This window comes from Periplaneta americana, unplaced genomic scaffold (assembly GCF_040183065.1).
Source record: "Periplaneta americana isolate PAMFEO1 unplaced genomic scaffold, P.americana_PAMFEO1_priV1 scaffold_21, whole genome shotgun sequence".
Lineage (NCBI taxonomy): Eukaryota > Metazoa > Arthropoda > Insecta > Blattodea > Blattidae > Periplaneta > Periplaneta americana.
In genome coordinates this window covers 1,760,488-1,779,275 of record NW_027185502.1, presented here as the reverse complement: position 1 = coordinate 1,779,275, position 18,788 = coordinate 1,760,488, and the positions used below count along the sequence as shown (strand labels likewise).

General features: G+C 36.5%; 1 long non-coding RNA gene across 1 annotated transcript; it reads right to left on the bottom strand.

Moving 5' to 3' along the window:
• Positions 1-290: 290 nt before the first annotated feature.
• LOC138693776 (uncharacterized) lies at positions 291-4,070 on the bottom strand. Its single transcript, XR_011330435.1, has 3 exons — positions 3,943-4,070; positions 3,538-3,685; positions 291-787 (listed from the first exon to the last, which is right to left on the bottom strand). It is a non-coding gene; the product is annotated as an uncharacterized lncRNA (long non-coding RNA).
• Positions 4,071-18,788: the final 14,718 nt, after the last annotated feature.

The window sequence follows — 18,788 nt, the reverse complement described above, 5'->3', positions numbered from 1 at the left end:
CGTTGCTTCTCAACTAGCTTTAATATGTGATCCCACTTTATTGCACTGCCATCGCTGTTGTATATCACACCTAAACTGGCTAAGGAGTTTCTTACCTGGCATGCATCAAGGAAAATAAACACTGGTTCATTTGTAACTGGATGTGAAAAAAAGGTCTTTGCACTATTTTGATAGATGTCAACCCCTAGATATTTAGTCATTGTTATATTGCTGGCAGCACCATCAAACGTCAAACCAACAACATGAATTCCAGTATTATGTAACATTGTAAGTGCATTTATTACTAAATTTGCTTTCTCCTCTCCTGAAAAACTATCAATTAAAAAGTATCCAACTGGAACTTTCCAACAATCGTTAACAGCATTCACTAACAGCACAAGTGCCTCCCTCGCCTCTGGTAGTGAATCGTCATCAATCTCAGTTCCCATATCAACATAGCCACATGTTTCCTTACCATCCCATTCAATCTTACTCCTAATGGCCATTTCATCCATGAGAAGGCTGCACACAACTGATTTACCTGATGTTTCAGATTCTTCAGCTTTTAGTTTAAGCGCTGTTAATGCTTCCTGTGTAAAGTCAGGTGAACCATCAATATGCTGGTACCATCTTCTTAGGGTACGGGGATGTGGAAGACATGTATTAAATGTTTTCCTCACATATTCGTATGCTTTTGCTGAATAAAAATGTAGTGTAAGGGCAAAACTTCGTAGTTGGTGAGAATAAGTATCTTTTTTCCTTTTACCATTCTTTTAAACAGCTCCTCTGCAGGACCAGAAAATGCAGTCTAAGGAGAAAAATAAAATAATAGTTAAATTCTTGCTTCCTTATTCAACAACATAGCTATAACAGACAAATACAGTATTAGGAAAACAGGAGGAGCCATGATGGATGGATAACTATACTATACCTGACGCTCTAAATTTAACATCCATGGAAACATTCTATGTTTTAAACAATCATGAAATCTCTCAGATCCTGCTGTTTTGCCTAATTATTTACATCATTTATGAAAAGTCAATTTAATTTTTTTAAATTTTGTTTAATAATATTATAATATGGGCAACCATAAAAGCATCAACGTTCCCATTTTAAGGGCAATGAACATATGAAAGTGCACATGCAAATAAGTTGGTAATTTCTTAGATTAGATCACTCATGGGTTGGGTTAGGTTAGATGCTATTGTAAAATTAATTGCTATACTGTGAATGATTTGTTTTTCCATTATGTGTTTCTCCATTCTCACACTATATATTATGTACCCTCTTTCGAACAAAATTGTTATAACAATGTCACCTGACCTAACCAGCAAGTGACATATTCCTTTAAAGACCAGTTTATAGTAGGGACTTGACATAAAAATACTAAAACAAGATTTTTAAAATACATTACATTTTAACTATATCTGTAACCAACCTTCAGCACTGTTGCAGCATTTTCATTTATCATCAGTTCCTTTTGTAAGTAGGCAATTAAAGTGTTTAAAGAATTAATTTTCTTCTTACATCTCACATTTTTCTTCATTAAGTTTCTAATTCTTTTTCTTTGATCCTTGATCGTATTCTGAGCCATGAATAGGCACTTTTTAGCCTTTTTAGGAGACTTCATGTCACACTCTTCAAAGTCGCCCATGAAGTGTTTCCTCTTAAACCTTTTCATTTCTAACTGAGGTTGGCTGCTGTGGTAGGTCTACAGTTGTCGATTCTTCAGAGCTGAAGGATTGTGAAGTATTAATCCTTTCGTTTGAGTTTCCAACTGAGGTTGGGTGCTGTGATAGGTCTACTGTTGTTGGTTGTTCAGAGCTGTAGGATTGTGAAGTATTAATCAGACCTACATCACGAGGTTTAGGAGGCTTGCGATGCCAAACCTTTTTCTTGAGATGCTCAGGAAAATCAAAAAGTTTTGGCACCGATCGTTTTATAAGAAATGGATGGCTGAACCTTTGCTTGTCGAAACAGTTATCCTCAAAATGTTTTGAGCATATTTTATTATATTTCGATGGATGAAAATTCTCCCTTTTCATGTTTATAAATCATTTTTAGTAGCTCAGGATCAGACGGGAAGCTGGAAAAAAAAAAAAAAAGGAGACATTGTGATTGTGTCCCACATATACTTGTAGGCTATTTGGCTAAACTAGCACTGCAGTACTCTGCTTATACACCTTGCATATACGAATCTGTGACGGGTTAGGTGTTGTTCATTTAAGCTTTTGTTATGATTTGCATTTACGATCTCTCTCTCTCTCACACACAGACACACACACACGCACGCACGCACACACACACACACACACACACACACACGAAATCACCAGAACTACCTCAACGATAGCTCCACTGGCTATTTATACAAAGTTGGTTTTATTTACTTTATCGATACCGTTCGTATCCACTATTTGCCCACTTCTTTCTGTGTGACTTCCATCCAGCCATGCTTTAGACTACTCCTCACTCTTCGGAAATTAGTTGCTTAGCCTATATGTTAAACAACACCATATCAGAAACACAATGCACTATGTTAATGATGCAATAGTTGCACGTCAACAACTACGGTATCAATAAAGTATATAATTACTAGGTTAGGTTAGAAGCAACCATGTTATGTTAATTACTTATATAACGTATGTTAAACAACGCCATGTCATACACAACGCACTATGTGAACGATGCAACACTTTTACGTCAACAACTACGGTATCGATAAAGTAAACAATTAGGTTAGAAGCGACCATGTTATGTTAGTTATATGTTAAACAATGTCATGTCATAAACGCAGTGCACTATGTGAATGATGCAACACTTGTACGTCAATAACTTTCATTAATTACACATAGCCTATATATTATGCGAGGTGTATAAGGGAACTACCTCAGCGCTAGTTTAGCCAAGAACCTTAGCCTTGTCACAAACACAATGCACTATGTGAATGATACAACACTCGCTCGTCAACAACTATGGTATTAAAGTGAATGAAATTTGTTTAAACAAAAGCCGCCCTAAATAAGGGTTCGATAGATCGGCCTACTAATCAATTCATAAAGAATAATAAAACAATTTTGTGACATTTGGAAAGAACAAGAAAAAACATTAAGATAGGAAAACGTAGGAAATCATTTACAATAAAAATTTTGTTGGGTACAAATGATTACTAATTATAGCTAAGGATGATTTTAACACGTGAGATCCTATGGCATCAATCGTTGCATCAGAAATGTTATATTGTTTAAGTTGATTTAAAGTTTCACGTGGGATCGTGCTACGGGCACCGAACATGAGCCCAAAAACTGTCCAATGTGTAATGTGGTATTGTGCTCCAAGATGCTGACAACAAGGCTCATATATGACTTGTTTTTCACGACACACCTCTTGTGGCTGTTGCTCATGCATCTCAAAACGGATTGTGGGATCAAGAATGACACCCTTATCCTTCTGCCGATCAATTATGATGATATCAGCCCGTCTAGTATGTATGTATCTATTTTATTGTATGTGTACCTTGTTTAATGTACTATTAAGAGTTACAAATTTAATCCTTACCTGTGAAATGATATCTTGCTCCTTTTTTTTAAACCTTTGGGTGCAATTATATGCTGCACAAGACATTACCATTTTTACAATTGAATAGGACACACTGTAATTACTTTCTTGCAATAACTTGAGACCTACTGAAGATTCGACTGCAAAACTGAAAGAGGAACACGAAACAATTATGGTAATTTGGTAACTTGAGGTAGGCCTATTTGTTTTTATGTATTTAAATTCGTAAGCGTGATGATACACATTCGGAAAACGCAGACAAATCTGCTCTTTTCTTAAGATAAATTTCTGGCAGTGTAGAAATCGTATACTGAAATTTTACGAAATAAATAAACATCATTAAATAACATTATCGCACTTTAATACATTGCAGTGAGGTTATTAATAAGTAGTAAGTGTACCCACCTACGAAATATTATCGTTATTTCTCATTTTTTTGCCCCAAAATCAATTCAAAACACTTGTATTTCACTAAACACACAATGGACTTTCCATATTCCATATCGCTTTCCCGTCCTAGATCAGCTGATTTAACTCTGGTGCCACTACCCAGCAAGCTTTGCCCCTTTATGTTCGAAGTATAGGCTAATTATATTCAATTCCCAGCAACACTTGCGCGGCGACTACAAATTTGATTGGTGCAATGTATGTTGGCTACATTTTATTCCCAGAAACACTTGCGCGGCGATTACAAATTTCATTGGTGCTAGGTATTGTATTCCCAGCAGAACTTGCGCGGCGATGATTTAATTTGATTGGTGTTTGTTGTATAATTATATTGAATTCCCAGCAATACTTGCGCGTCGACTACAAATTTGATTGGTGCAAAGTATGTTGGCTACATTTTATTCCCAGAAACACTTGCGCGGCGATTACAAATGTCATTGGTGCTAGGTATTGCATTCCCAGCAGGACCTGCGCGGCGATGATTTAATTTGATTGGCGTTTGTTGTATAATTATATCGAATTCCCAGCAACATTTGCGCGTCGACTACAAATTTGATTGGTGCAATATATGTTGGCTGTATTTTATTCCCAGCAACACTTGCGCGGAGATTACAAATTTAATTGGTGCTGGGTATTGTATTCCCAGCAGGACCTGCGCGGCGATTATTTAATTTGATTGGTGTTTGTTGTATAATTATATAGAATTCCCAGCAACACTTGCGCGTCGACTACAAATTTTATTGGTGCAATATATGTTGGCAGTATTTTATTCCCAGCAACGCTTGCGCGGAGATTACAAATTTCATTGGTGCTAGGTATTGTATTCCCAGCAGGACCTGCGCGGCGATTATTTAATTTGATTGGTGTTTGCTGTATAATTATATCGAATTCCCAGCAACACTTGCGCGTCGACTACAAATTTGATTGGTGCAATATATGTTGGCTGTATTTTATTCCCAGCAACACTTGCGCGGAGATTACAAATTTAATTGGTGCTAGGTATTGTCACAGTCGCGAAGCTCAATATGTAGTAAAAATGCAAACATGGGTAGTTGCCCACCACTAGGATCGCTACTATCGCCTCATCATCGCAGATCTCTCTCCTAGCAGCCGACAAAATACACTCAGGGACAAAAAAACCGGACACTTTAATATTTGCTGGTATTTTGCAAAATATTATCTTCTCATACAATATTATGGTAGCCATCTGTTGTTATGGAGACGTGTATACATTGTTGATTGTTTTTTGTTTTATAAACAAGCCATTACAACCAAATATTCCAATTTTGCTTTCGTAGTCTCAGCTATAACAATTTTGTCTTAACCATTTTGTGCTTCATTATCGTTATCATTCGTTATTTCTTTATTTTTACATTTTGTGAGTTTAAGTGGGGTTGTAACATTTGTCTTAAAACAAGATGCGACCTGAAGATGTGACTCGAGCTGTAGTCCTTTACGATAATGGACGCAGTGTACGTTACATTGCAAATGTTATGAATACGGCTAGAAGCACAACCCATGATAACCCATGATGCCATAAAACGGTATAGAGAGACCCTAGAATATCCCAGAAGACCAGGTTCGGGTCGTCCAAGAGCTACAAATCCAAATGAAGACAGATATATGGTGTTGAGAGTTCTTAGGGAGTGCAACCTGCCAGCTACTAGTGTAGCCCAGCAATTTGTTAACATGCATGGACGCCCAATTTCGGCCAAAACAGTTAGAAGGAGGTTGAAAGAAAGTGGACTGATATCAAGTAGACCTGCAACTGGTCCCAGACTTCTCAGGATGCATCGAGTTGAATGACTGCGTTTTGCAAATGATCACAGGGATTGGAGAAATGGACAGTGGAGCTGTGTTCTGTTCACCGATGAGTCCCGTTTCAATCTGTGCTCACCTGATGGACGTGAAAGAGTTTGGAGAAGGAGGGGAGAACAATTTTCACAGTGTTGCATTTCCGAAAATGTGCCGTATGGAGGTGGTGGAGTGATGGTTTGGGCAGGAGTGTGTACGGATGCTCGTATAGAGTTGGTTTTTGTTGAAAATGGAAGACTAACAGCTGATAGGTATATAAATGAATGTTTGGCTGATCATGTTGTGCCATTTGGCCAATTTGTAGGCGATAATTTTGTTTTAATGCATGATAATGCACGGCCGCATATTGTCCATGCGGTCGGAGATTATCTCCAAGAAGTGGGAATCCATGTTCTTCCGTGGCCAGCAAGGAGTCCAGACATGAACCGAATTGAACACGTGTGGGACATGATGGGACGGCGTGTTAAGAATAGACACCGAGACCAGAATCGTTACAAGAGTTGAGGCGAGCAATTGCCGAAGAATGGGAACTTATTCCTCAAGAAGACATTGCTAACCAAATTGAGAGCATGCCAAGACGTATGGATGCAGTTATTCAAGCCAGAGGGGGTAATACCCGTTACTAAAAAGAGTTTTTAATGTTTAAGGCACCATAAAATGAAAAAACAGTTAGACCAAACGATGCCATAGTTATACGCCCTTTGTAATTTTTTGTAAATTTTCTCATCAGAGATTTTTATTTTTTTCAAATGTTGTCGTATAAGGTGCTAAATGGAACATTATTTTGTTTAAATGGGTTTTGTTTCATTTTGAAATAATTGGCAACAAAATACAAGCAAATATGGAAGTGTCCGGTTTTTTTTGTCCCTGAGTGTATATTACACTTTCGTTGTCGTGTTCTTTTGGAAAAATTAACACCTTCCTTCCATTATTGAAATATTAAATGCATAAAGTTAATTTATTATTTTAATGAAGTATATTAAATTCCACCATTAACTCGAAGATACCTGCAAGAAATAAGTTTATATAAATTTTTTTGTGCAAAACGAACTGAAATTTACTATAATAGCTTCACTCATTCAAGATTATAGCGATAATTAACTATGAAACCAATTAATATTAATTTGCATTTCCCTTTACAACAATAATAATGGAAACATGAATTAATGGAGTAACTTACGTGTACCGGTACTTGTAGTGTAGGCTTACGTAGTTAACAAAGTGGGATGAAGTTAAGCAATAATAATCACACCAGAATTGGAAATAAAACGTGATCAATAAATTTTATTGTAACAGACTTTTTCTACGTCTCTAGTAAAGCAACAAATAAACATAACAACAAAATAAACAGCTATAATTAAAAACATATCCTTTGAAGAAAAGAGTAGGCCTAAGCAATAATAATCCCACTAGAATTGAAAATAAAACGTGATCAATAAATTTCATTAAAACAAACTTAATTTTTTCTACGTCTTTAGTGAAATAACACATAAAAATAATAACAAAATTGATAGCTACAATTAAAAATATATCCTCTGAAAAAAAAGTAGATCTAACCTTTATTTCTCTGGAAATTTAGCGGCCTAAGTGACAGAACTTTAACCGGTCGGTTAGACTGAAACATTTCATTGTGAAATTTAAGGATATAATGTATTCTAACAGTCACAAAGAACTTCAAATTAACAGTTTTGTTTCTGCACAGCATTCTTGTGGAAACCCAGGAACCTTTCTGAATCTTTCGGAAATCGGAAAAAGGATAACTCTGGCCTCTTTCTCTTACTGTTGCTACAATTTGTAGCACTACAAACGTCTCCTCCTTGTCCCATATTATTATTCCAATTATTATATTTTAGCCATTAACATTTTCATTATAACCAATAACGAACATTTCACAAGCATCAATGTGAAATACGCAACGAGCTAGCACTCGATAGAAATACGACACAGTCCAAAGTCGACCATGGACAGTCTATTGTTTCTAGTTGCTAACCGCTTGGATCGCTTTATCACGAGATTTGCAAAAAAACACCTCAAGCTTCGCAGTTGTATATAATAGACTGTGGTATTTTATTCCCATCAGGACCTGCGCGGCGATTATTTAATTTGATTGGTGTTTGTTGTATAATTATATTGGATTCCCAGCAACACTTGCGCGGCGAATACAAATTTGATTAGTGCAATATATGTTGGCTATATTTCATTTCCAGTAACACTTGCGCGGGGATTACAAATTTCATTGGTGCAAGGTCTGTTGGTTACATTTTATACCCAGCAACACCTACGTGGCGATTAATTAATTTGTTTGGTGCAAGGTGTATTGGAGTAATATCAGCGTATAGGTAATTGTGTGCTCTCAAATTTGGGTTTCTGGCATCTTGTCAGCCCATTTGAGTTGTGTGGATATACTCGGCCGCGGGCGATAAGCAAAGGGACCCGGGATAGATACCCGGCTCCGGAACAATTTTTCTCTTGAAATTATTAAGGCCTGGTTCACAGGAAGCATCTACATGAAAGCCAAATTTGCATAATATTAAATAACAATTCTTGTATGCAGCTAAATTGAAAATTTTTATTTGAAAATATATATAAAAGCCGCTCCACTGAGTAAAACACGACTTGAGCCACTGCACGCATCCCCGCGCTTTCGACCACTTGCTGTCTGCACCCTTGCCCGAGAGCAGCTCCCTTGAACACGGAGCTACGGTGCGTCACATTTATACTGTATATATATATATATATATATATATATATATATATATATATAATTTGAATTGCTAATTGAAATAAAGGGAAAACGACTGAACAGTTTTTAATAAATGACCCCTCATTTTGAAGCTTGGAACCAAAATTTTTTCGGAAAAAATGGTAGTTTTAAATGAAATGTCAATTTTCCTACATCATTTTCCTATTTTCCATAATCCATCTGTCGAGAATTTTGAGAAATAATGGGTTTTCACAATAAAACAAAACACAAACACACTAAAATAAACAATATCACTTGAAGGCTAAGACCTGCAGAATCGCTGATATATTTAGAGTTCAGATGACTCAGATTCTCTCACATCATAATTCCAATATGTCGATCTTTAAAATTATGGTTTATTTAACGACTGTCGCAACTGCCGAGGTTATATCAGCGTCTCCGGTGAGCCGGAATTTTATCCCAGAGGATTTTTTTTACATGCCACTAAATCTAGTGACATGAGGCTGTCGCATTTAAGCACACTTTAATGCCATCGAACTGGGCCGGGATCGAACCCCAACCTCGGACATAGAAGGCCAGCGCTAAGACCTATACTAACTTAGCCACCCAGGGCGACTTTCGATCTTCATTTGTGTACATTTTTCAGAATGTTTCTGTAACGTTGATAATCAAAAACTTCAAGACTTACTAAAAAGAATTTTCAGGTCAGTGTGTCTGGTGTGTAATTTTCTGAGTACAGCTGTCTATGTATTGGATATTAAAAACTACAAATCTGAGGAATGTTTGATGACATTATAATTAAAAATGAAATATTATTATAGTGAATGCCATGATGTATTTGTCACTAATTATACAGATTAATGCTTTATTGATGATGAAATCTTTTAGGTTTATATAAGTAGGCGTACAGAATATTTGAAGTTAGGTCTTTATTTCTATACTATTTACTGAGTGACGGCTATATAGTAGTCTATACAAAACTTAAGTAATATATAACAATATTGTTATTGAAATGAAATATTTATGTAGTTATTAATCAAGTGGTATGGGTCTTTTCGATAGTATATTTAATGGTGGTGTGGTGTAGATATTTAAAGATGAAAGTTAGAATTTATAAAACAGTTATGCTACCGGATGTTCTTTATGGTTGTGAAACCTAGATTCTCACTTTGAGGGAGGACGAGAGATTAAGTATGTTCAAAATAAGATGCTTAGGAAAATATTTGGGGCTAAGAGGGATGAAGTTATAAGAGAATAGAGAAAGTTACACAACGCAGAACTGCACACATTGTATTCTTCACCTAACTTAATTAGGAATATTAAATCCAGATGTTTGAGATGGCAGCGCATGTAGCACGTATGGGTTAATCTAGAAATGCATATAGAGTGTTAGTTGGAAGAAATTAAGGGAAAATACCTTGAGGGAGGCAGACGTAGATGGGAGGATAATATGATAATTGATTTGAGAGAGGTGGGATATGATAGTAGAGACTGGATTAATCTTGCTCATGATAGGGACCAATAGTGGGCTTTTGTGAGGACGGCAATGAACCTCCGGGTTCCTTAAAAGCCATTTGTATGTAAGTGATGTAGATATTAATGTTTGTGATTCTCTTGAGTAATATCTGGAGGAAACGCAAAAATTACAATGCCTAACGGAAGACCAAAAGGTATTACTTACTGATAAAACAAGAGGCCTACAAAATGTTGTAGTGTCCCGATCACTTTAGCAAGATCTCTTAGCAGGAAAAAGTGATTTTACCCTCTACATTTCAAGGTAGTTCACGAAACATGCAGTAGCTATACCAAGACGCTATGTCTATTATTGGAAAGCATGGCAAATCTGGTATTTTCATAACTCTCACCTGCAATCCGCAATGACCTGAAATAACTAGGCCTGCTGCTTCACTTCCACATGAAAAACGGACTGATCGTCCTGACTTTGTTACCTGCGTTGTCTCATTGAAACTCAAGAACTGATGACGTATAGGTTCAATAAAAAGTATTTAGCATGAAGAAAACCATTCAGAGGGGTATGTTTCATTATCGTGGAAGCAAATAACTTCAAAAGTGTCTGGTATTCTTCATTGGAAATAAAGTTGTAAAAATTTTAATTTGAACTTCTAATTAACTTAGTTTGCAGCATTTGCTGCACAAGCCAGTAGTAATGTATAATTCAAAGAAAATCAATCAATATGCATTTAGAAAAAGGCTGTGACTTAGTGCAAATTAAACGTACCTGTAAACAAACTATGTGATATGATGATTACGGTTCTTTGAATAGTATAAATAGGTAGAAAATCACTTATTATATTCTCTGTGAAAATATTACACTTCTTTTTAATAAAAATGTAAGAACATCATTATTACGAAGCAATTTATATTTTTTATTTCTATTAACTCTCATTAGCCCTACCACTACATATGAATAGATAATAAAAAGACATATTAATATTACTGCCTTCAATGTGGAAAAGTTGTCTTCAAGGACTTTCAGAATCTTGTCTAAATTTAACAATCTCCAGGTAATTTTCATATTCAATGGACAGAATAAAATTTATCAAATTGTCCAAACCTTCTTGCTGCATTACTGATCTCAAATAGTAATTATTCAGGTACATGCAACATTGGATTTTCCTCATTAATTTTCTAATATACCAGTAAACATCTGCGATTTTATTAACAACTTTTATTTTCTGAAATGTTGAGAGCTGTGCAGTTTAATAAGTTCATAGTTGAATCTTCTTCCCTACAGAGAACACGTTATGGAGAAGTATAGTATAAACCCTAATTCCGAAGAGATACTGGACTTATGTCCAGTTGTTAGTCTAAAGATATCGGTTGTTCTTGGAGAATTACGAATCACAGTTTTATTTCTTTTAATTTCACACCAACTAAAATTATTATTGTTATTGTTATTGTTATTATTATTCCTTATTGTCTGCTTATAATTTTTATTTATTTATAATTTTGCTCAATAATACGATATGTCAAAATGATACCTTTGTTGGATTGTATTTCTTTTCTTTGATGTCAAATAAGTTTTGATCTTTTTAAGCTTGGAAAAACTTTTCTTCTTTCGCAACAATCACTAGGATCCGAAAGATCCGAAGAGCAATAAAAATAAAATAATGCGGATTTTAATTTCAGTTGAAAGAATTATTGTCTTCAGTACCTCACTCCACAAACCTGTAACCATTTAAATTAGCAACTTTATGTTATTCACTTATTCTTGTGTCTGTTCTACTGTCACTTCTGTCATTGCCACTTCCAGACCTGCTGCGCATTTTCCTATAGTATCCGCAGATAAGTTCTGAGAATAAAAATCATTGCGAGGCCTCCATAGGCGTGGGGTCCAAATGGGATAAATCGGCCCAAACGGCTTAAAGCCGGCCCAGGTCATTTATTTTCTAGTTACTTTATATTAGTTACTTTCTACTCTGTACGTAAACAATACTGATATATCATAATATTTCAACTACGAGAATTTTGCTTCACGTACCATGCATAATATTGCCGCATAATTGCGGTCTGCTCTGAAAGAAGACTGGCAGATAGGCAGATTTTCACCTTTTAGTCTACCTTCACTGCCTGCTGTCGTGATTTGGTGGTCAAATATGTGAAGAAGTGGTCTATCGCAATTCGGGGAAATCCTACACTTAGATGAACTTATTCCTTATTCCGCTAAACCTCCGCTTTTTTCCGACTTACACACCACTACGGATAGTGTGGACACATTCGGACCTTCCTATCACGGTATCGGCATGACGCAGGGCCACCGCAGAGATAACACAGAGCAATAACAAGACAGCGGATGAATATTCAGTCCTGTGTTGAAAACCACTTGCAGTATCCAGTGGCGTAGCGTCAATGTAAGCTAAAAAGCTTAGCTTCCCCAGTTAATAATAATTTCATAATAAACCTGCAGTTTATGGAGAAAATTATTTATTAATTTTAATAGAATTTATATTTACGCGTTAAATATTGTGATGCGGCAGCTCAGGATTATTTGTGATGCAGCAGTAAACAAGAAGCCTGCACACACCAGCTTCCAAGCAGACCGGTTTCTTCTGTGTAATCCACCCCGCAGATTTTCCATCCCTTCTAACTAAGCTACCCTAGTCGCAAGGTTCGAAAAGAAGCTAGCTTTAACATTTAAAATAAGTAGTTTCCGAGTTATCCCTATTCGTCAGTTGTGTTCAGTTGAAGTGTTAGTGTGCATTGTGGCTGATATAATAAATAATGAGTGAAATAACAGTTCCTGACACTAATTTACTTGAATTTTTTAGGACAATTGTATTATCAAGACTGACTTACGAACAAAAGTGTGATTTAAAAAACAAATGACCGACTCCCTTGCTGTGAATGAAGGACACAACCAAAAGACAGACGCATACTTACGTAATGATACTAATATTGTGATTTCTCTAAGTATGACAGGGAGTGAGCTAATGTTATAAGTATACGTGTCTATTTGTTAAGAGATATGTGTAAACCGTGAAATCGTATTTTATTACGTATCATTTGAGGTCATGCCTTATTGGTGTTACTTACGATGTTCCAACCAATCTTCGACTGCTGACTTGAAATTGACTACCGGGTACTATTTATTTTAAGACTGTATTTTTGTAATACGTTTTCTCACATTGCATGAAAGACAACTTGAGTTAGCTTCCCCTGCTCAAAATTTCATGCTACGCCACTGGCAGTATCCACACAGCTACAAAGGGAGACACTTATTGATAAGCTTAGTATAAGCTACGAAAAGACTCAGTTGCGGGTAATTAGTCTATATAGTAGGTGGAACCCAGGTGATGCAGCAGAGAAAGAGACAGACAAACATGTTCTTACTGCATGTTCGTAGAGTACATCCAACCTGAAATAAAAGTAGAGCAACTACTGACTTTATAATCTAACGGCGCAACAGCTCGAAGCTGGCCAGGGCCTACCAGCGTGACAAAAGTATGGGTACAAAGTGCTGACGGAGTTGGGGCTCACTTGGAATATATTTTCCTTCCTGTACTTTTCTAGAAATTCTCTAAAGTGTTTATTGTTCAATTTATTAAGCGGAAGGGCTGTTGGCATTGACCATCATGGCACATACAGTGAATGTAAAAAGTATTCGCACGACGACGTTTTTACTACAAATTGAGATCTAAATGAAATACTATTAATTCTTGGTATGAAATAAACTGTTCACGTATAATAATAATGCATCACATAGCAAATACACACAATGGGTTTTTATAATTTTGCGTGTAGGTTCTGTCATAGTTCAATAAATTGAATGCCTAACAAAACTACAGCATAAAAAGTATTCGCACACTCAACTCTGTTTACGAATAAAAGCACTCATGCGGAACGCAGTAGGCACATGGTACTAAGAAAACACTCCTAATGCATGTTCCAAGTCAGTTTGATTCTAGAATCACAAGTAGTATATAGCTATCACGTCAAATGGGACTAAGAGGGAAATAAACTTCTAAGAAAGAAAGGGCTGCTATCATTCGTCTGCATAATCAATGTAAAACACTGAGTGAAATATCAACGATTGTGAATAGAGGTAAGTCAACCATCAAGCGAATCATAGTCAGATACGGGGAAAGAAATTCTAACGAAAATTTAAGGAGAAGTGGCTGTCAGAGAAAAATAAACGAATATAGTGGCAGAGCAATCATACGAAAAATTAAAAAGAATCCACATATTAGTGCCGCAGAGCTTGAATGTGATCTCGGTATAAGTGTATGTAACAGTACAATCCGAAATTTCCTAAGGAGCAGCGAATGCCATGGTAGAATCGCCCATAGGAAATACTACATCATAAAGTTAATAAGTTACAGTTTGCTGAAACAAATCTTAACCGGCCCCAAGAATTTTGGAACAGAATGCTTTTCACTGATGAAAGTAAGTTCAGTCTGATGGAAGAAGTTTTGTGTGGAGAAAAAAAAATGCTGAACTGGAAAAGAAAAATCTTTATCCCACAGTGGAGTTTGAGTACTAGTATGGGGGTGCAGGAGTGGAGTCGTTGGCTTTTGTAGAGGGCAGTATGGATCACCAACGTTACACTGATATTCTGAAGGATCATGTAGTGCCTAGCGCCCAAAAATTGGGCATCAGGAACAATTTCATATTCATGCAAAACAACGACCCCAAACATACGACCCACAATACTCGACTGTGGATTCTCTATAACATCCCTTCATACCTTCAGACACCTCCCCAGTCACCAGACATCAACCCAATCGAGACCTTTGGGATTATTTAGAAATAAGACTTAGAACCAGGCATATTACCAGCAAAGAGTCTCTAAAGACTGCAATTGTACAAGAGTGGAACATTCCAGCAAGTATTACTTCAAATTTAGTTAATTCTATTCCCAGAACGTTAGAGGCTATTGTAAAATGCAAGGGCTACCTTACGAAATATTGAAATTGAAAAGGTACTGACTAATGTGTGAGCAGTGTGCGAATACTTTTTGTTCCTATTTTTGTTTGGCATCATTGTGTTTTAATCAAACGTAATTGTTTATTGTGAGAATTGTGCAATGAATTTTGTGTTTATATGTAAACAAATAACAGAGAATGTGTATACTTGCGCGTAACTTATGTTCATGTCTAACAAGTTGAGAGTATAGGATTTGAAGCACATTTATTATTGCTATATATTTTATTACCCACCGTGCGAATACTTTTTACACTCACTGTAGATCCCTGCAAAACATGGATTTCTTATCGTACTCTCTCTCAGAGTTTGATGGTACTGCTTGTTTTGAGTTACATTCAACTATATTTCTATGCCTTTTTGTATTGCAGTGTCTTTCAATGCACTGTTTTCTTGTAACTTTTATATCTACTTTGCACAACTTACATGTAATGTAAATTATTATTGGCTCAGAACTCCTGAATTAAGTCCTCCAGCCTTTCATACTTCGAACAATTTTTCTTCGGCACTTCACCTCGTCACAAATACAAATGTTACGTTAAGTAAATAATACGACTTTTTACTCTTCACTGGGTAGCTCAGTTGGTAGAGAAGTTGGCTACGGACCGGAAGGTCCGGGGTTCGATCCCAGGTGGTGGCAGGATTTTTTTTTTCGTTGCCAAACTTTCAGAACGGCCCTGAGGTTCACTCAGCCTCCTATAAAATTGAGTACCGGGTCTTTCCCGAGGGTAAAAGGCGGTCAGAGCGTGGTGCCGACGACACCACCTCATTCTAGTGCCGAGGTCATGGAAAGCATGGGGCTCTACCTCCATGCCCCCCAAGTGCCTTCATGGCATATTACGGGGATACCTTTACCTTTTTTTTACTGGTTTAAAGCACTCACTATGACCGTGTTCCGGCTAGAGTGAGTGTGAGTAAGATGTGGTTCTATGTTGTATCAGACGGGACGTATCCCTGGGCTGTGACGTCAGGTACAGTATGAGAGTAGGCAACTGTATTCCAGCTTAGACGTAGCTGAAATACAAAGCTTACTTATTGATAATATGCGATAAGAAAGGTTTTTATTACTTAAGCATCGATTTGAGCGAATAGATAGAATTAAACGTTCATAGTTATAGCCTATTTCTTGTTGAAATGTGAATTAAATAGCAAATACATATATTATTAATTTATTATATTATTGATCTTCTCATTATAGACAGTATTTAGAACAATCATGGGAAAAAATGGCTCCGAAGGGCCACTGCACTCAAAGCTTCCTTGCCTCACTCCACCGACCATCTCCTCCGCCTGGTGCTTCGTAAAGATACGCTTCATTCAGTGGCGGGTATGGCTTCGATCTCGGGACGTCAGTTTCAGAAAGAGTGGCAGAAATAATTTCCGTTACTTACAAAAAGAAGAAAGTCTGCTGCTTAATATGTGGGTTTAAAATTGCGCATATAAAACGCTTCAATATTAAACGCCACTTTGATAGGAAGCATAAAGCGAATGATTTACAGGTATTTATTTGCAATTTTAAAAGATATTTTCGTAATATCTGTGAAAAGATATAAAACAAGTTATGTTTATGGTATGTTCGGGGTTTAGTTATTATTTTATTAAGCATCTGGAACTGAACTTACTTATTTAAAACTATGAGTGCATATTAGGCCTACTTGATTCGATTTCATCAGTTCTGTAACATATTTTTAAATCTATTTCTCTTAGGATTGGAGAGAGAATGTAGACTTAGGCCTAATGAACTGAAATCGGAGTCAAATGCACCCCAGAATGAAACCTCTCGACAGAAAATATTACGCGCAAGTTATCGAATATCCTGGCTTATAGCTAAAAGATGAGGAATTCGTTAAAGATTGCTCAGTGACTGCTGCAGAAGAGGCCGAGGAGTCAATAAAAGAAACTCCGAGAGCCATCAACAACAACAAAACAATTAAAACTAGCAGTATAGGCCTACAGTAGTATTTCGTTTCGTTCACATCTCATATTTTGTTTAATACGTATTAAAGTTAAATGACAATGGGGCTTAGTTACTTTCTTTGTTGTTTTTACAAGAAAACAATTGATTATGTTGATCATTATATTGTGTTTAGTATGTTTTCAAGTTAAATGACAATGGAGCGACACACAACTCAGGCTGGAAACTAGTGACTATGACCATCATCACGAAGAATTTTGCATGTGGTTTGTGAAGCAGGTTGGTTTCCAAATCATTACCACAATAACACTATGGAATTTTTAGGGTATCTTTGAAGTAGATATTGATCAAAACTTCGTAAGACAATTTTATGGACAGATGAGTGCACAGTCGGGAGTGAGGGCAAAATCAACCATCGCAAATAACACCACTACGTAGACGCCAATCCACATAGTAGGAAGCAGGTGCACATTCAAGACCCCTTTCTCATCACCGTTACGAGAGATATCATAAACGACCAGATTATTGGGCCTATTTTATCGATGAAAACAGTAACGGCCCACTGTATTCGGCCTTTCTGACCCAGCATTTTGGTGTGTTACTCGATTATGTCTCTCTTAATATATTACCGAGTATTATCTTCCAAATCGATGGTCATCCAGCTCACGGAACAAGACCACCTGTTCAAACTTTTTAAATAGAAACTAACATTGTCGGTGGATTGCTCTTAACATTCCTTTACATGAGTGGCCACCAAGATCGCCGGATTTCACGTCCATGAATATCTTTTGTGGGACTAATTGGGTTATAATATTTACGAAACTCTACTCGAAAACAGGGATAATATTGTGATAAGAATTAGGGAAGCAAGTGAAAATATCTCTCCCTTCATGCTGTCGAGGGTGCAAGAAAACTTTGAGGCATTTAGTGCTTTGTGCAAAACAGCAGGGTAGTTATTTTAAACATATTGTGTAAATAAAAAGGTACACAATAACGAAATGTGTGTATCCAATGCCTACCCACTTCACTTGCGTGATTTAGGTTTCACATATTGCGTATAGATGGCAGGGCTGTGATCAATTTTTCAAATTGTACACCACTTCGGCGGGCCACGCTATGTATGATGTATAACTGTGGACAATTGTGTTGTGTGCTAGGGTATAATGTAAGTGTTCATGTTAGTGCAGTGTAGGGAATGTGTGATGATGGTGACGGAGATGAGGAAAAGAGAAGGGAAAACTGGTACCGGCACGTTGCCTACTCCTGTCGAATAGCACCAAGGCCGCCAGACGGACGAATTACTATCAACAGTAGCCTTCTCGTCGTATGCGCTGCGGATAGATTTGGGATTTAAGCCAGGCTTATTGGTGCACAGTCTAGTGCAGCGGTCGGCAAGCGGCAGTTTATGTCAGACTTCTGCAGGATAGACAAGTAGTTGTAACTGGCGATCAGCATGTCTGTTTCAAAACCATTAAACGTAAAGAGTGCAACAAAACGAATAATTGTAGAAGAATGGGAAGAGAAATTATTTTGTTGTGCACAGGAAGAAAATTTAATACGTTTATGTTCTAAAGTACTTAAAGGGTTTCATATTAGCACCATAAAGAGGCATTATACAAAACTCCATTGTCACTTGTACTTTTCCATAATATTAATTCTGATTAAGAAAAAGCGTTGCTGAATAAAATGTTTTGTTATTATGAAATTTTGAAACTTTGCAAAGATGCCTAAATGAGGGGAAAATTGCTCAGATTTAAAAATTTCCCGAAAATTCAATACAGTTCGAAATATATAGTACTCCTTAGATCATTTTGTGCTAGGTTTATTTCAATGTTCGGCTCGATATATATATATATATATATATATATATATATATATATATATATATATATATATATATATATATATAAGGGAGAGTTGGCTATATTG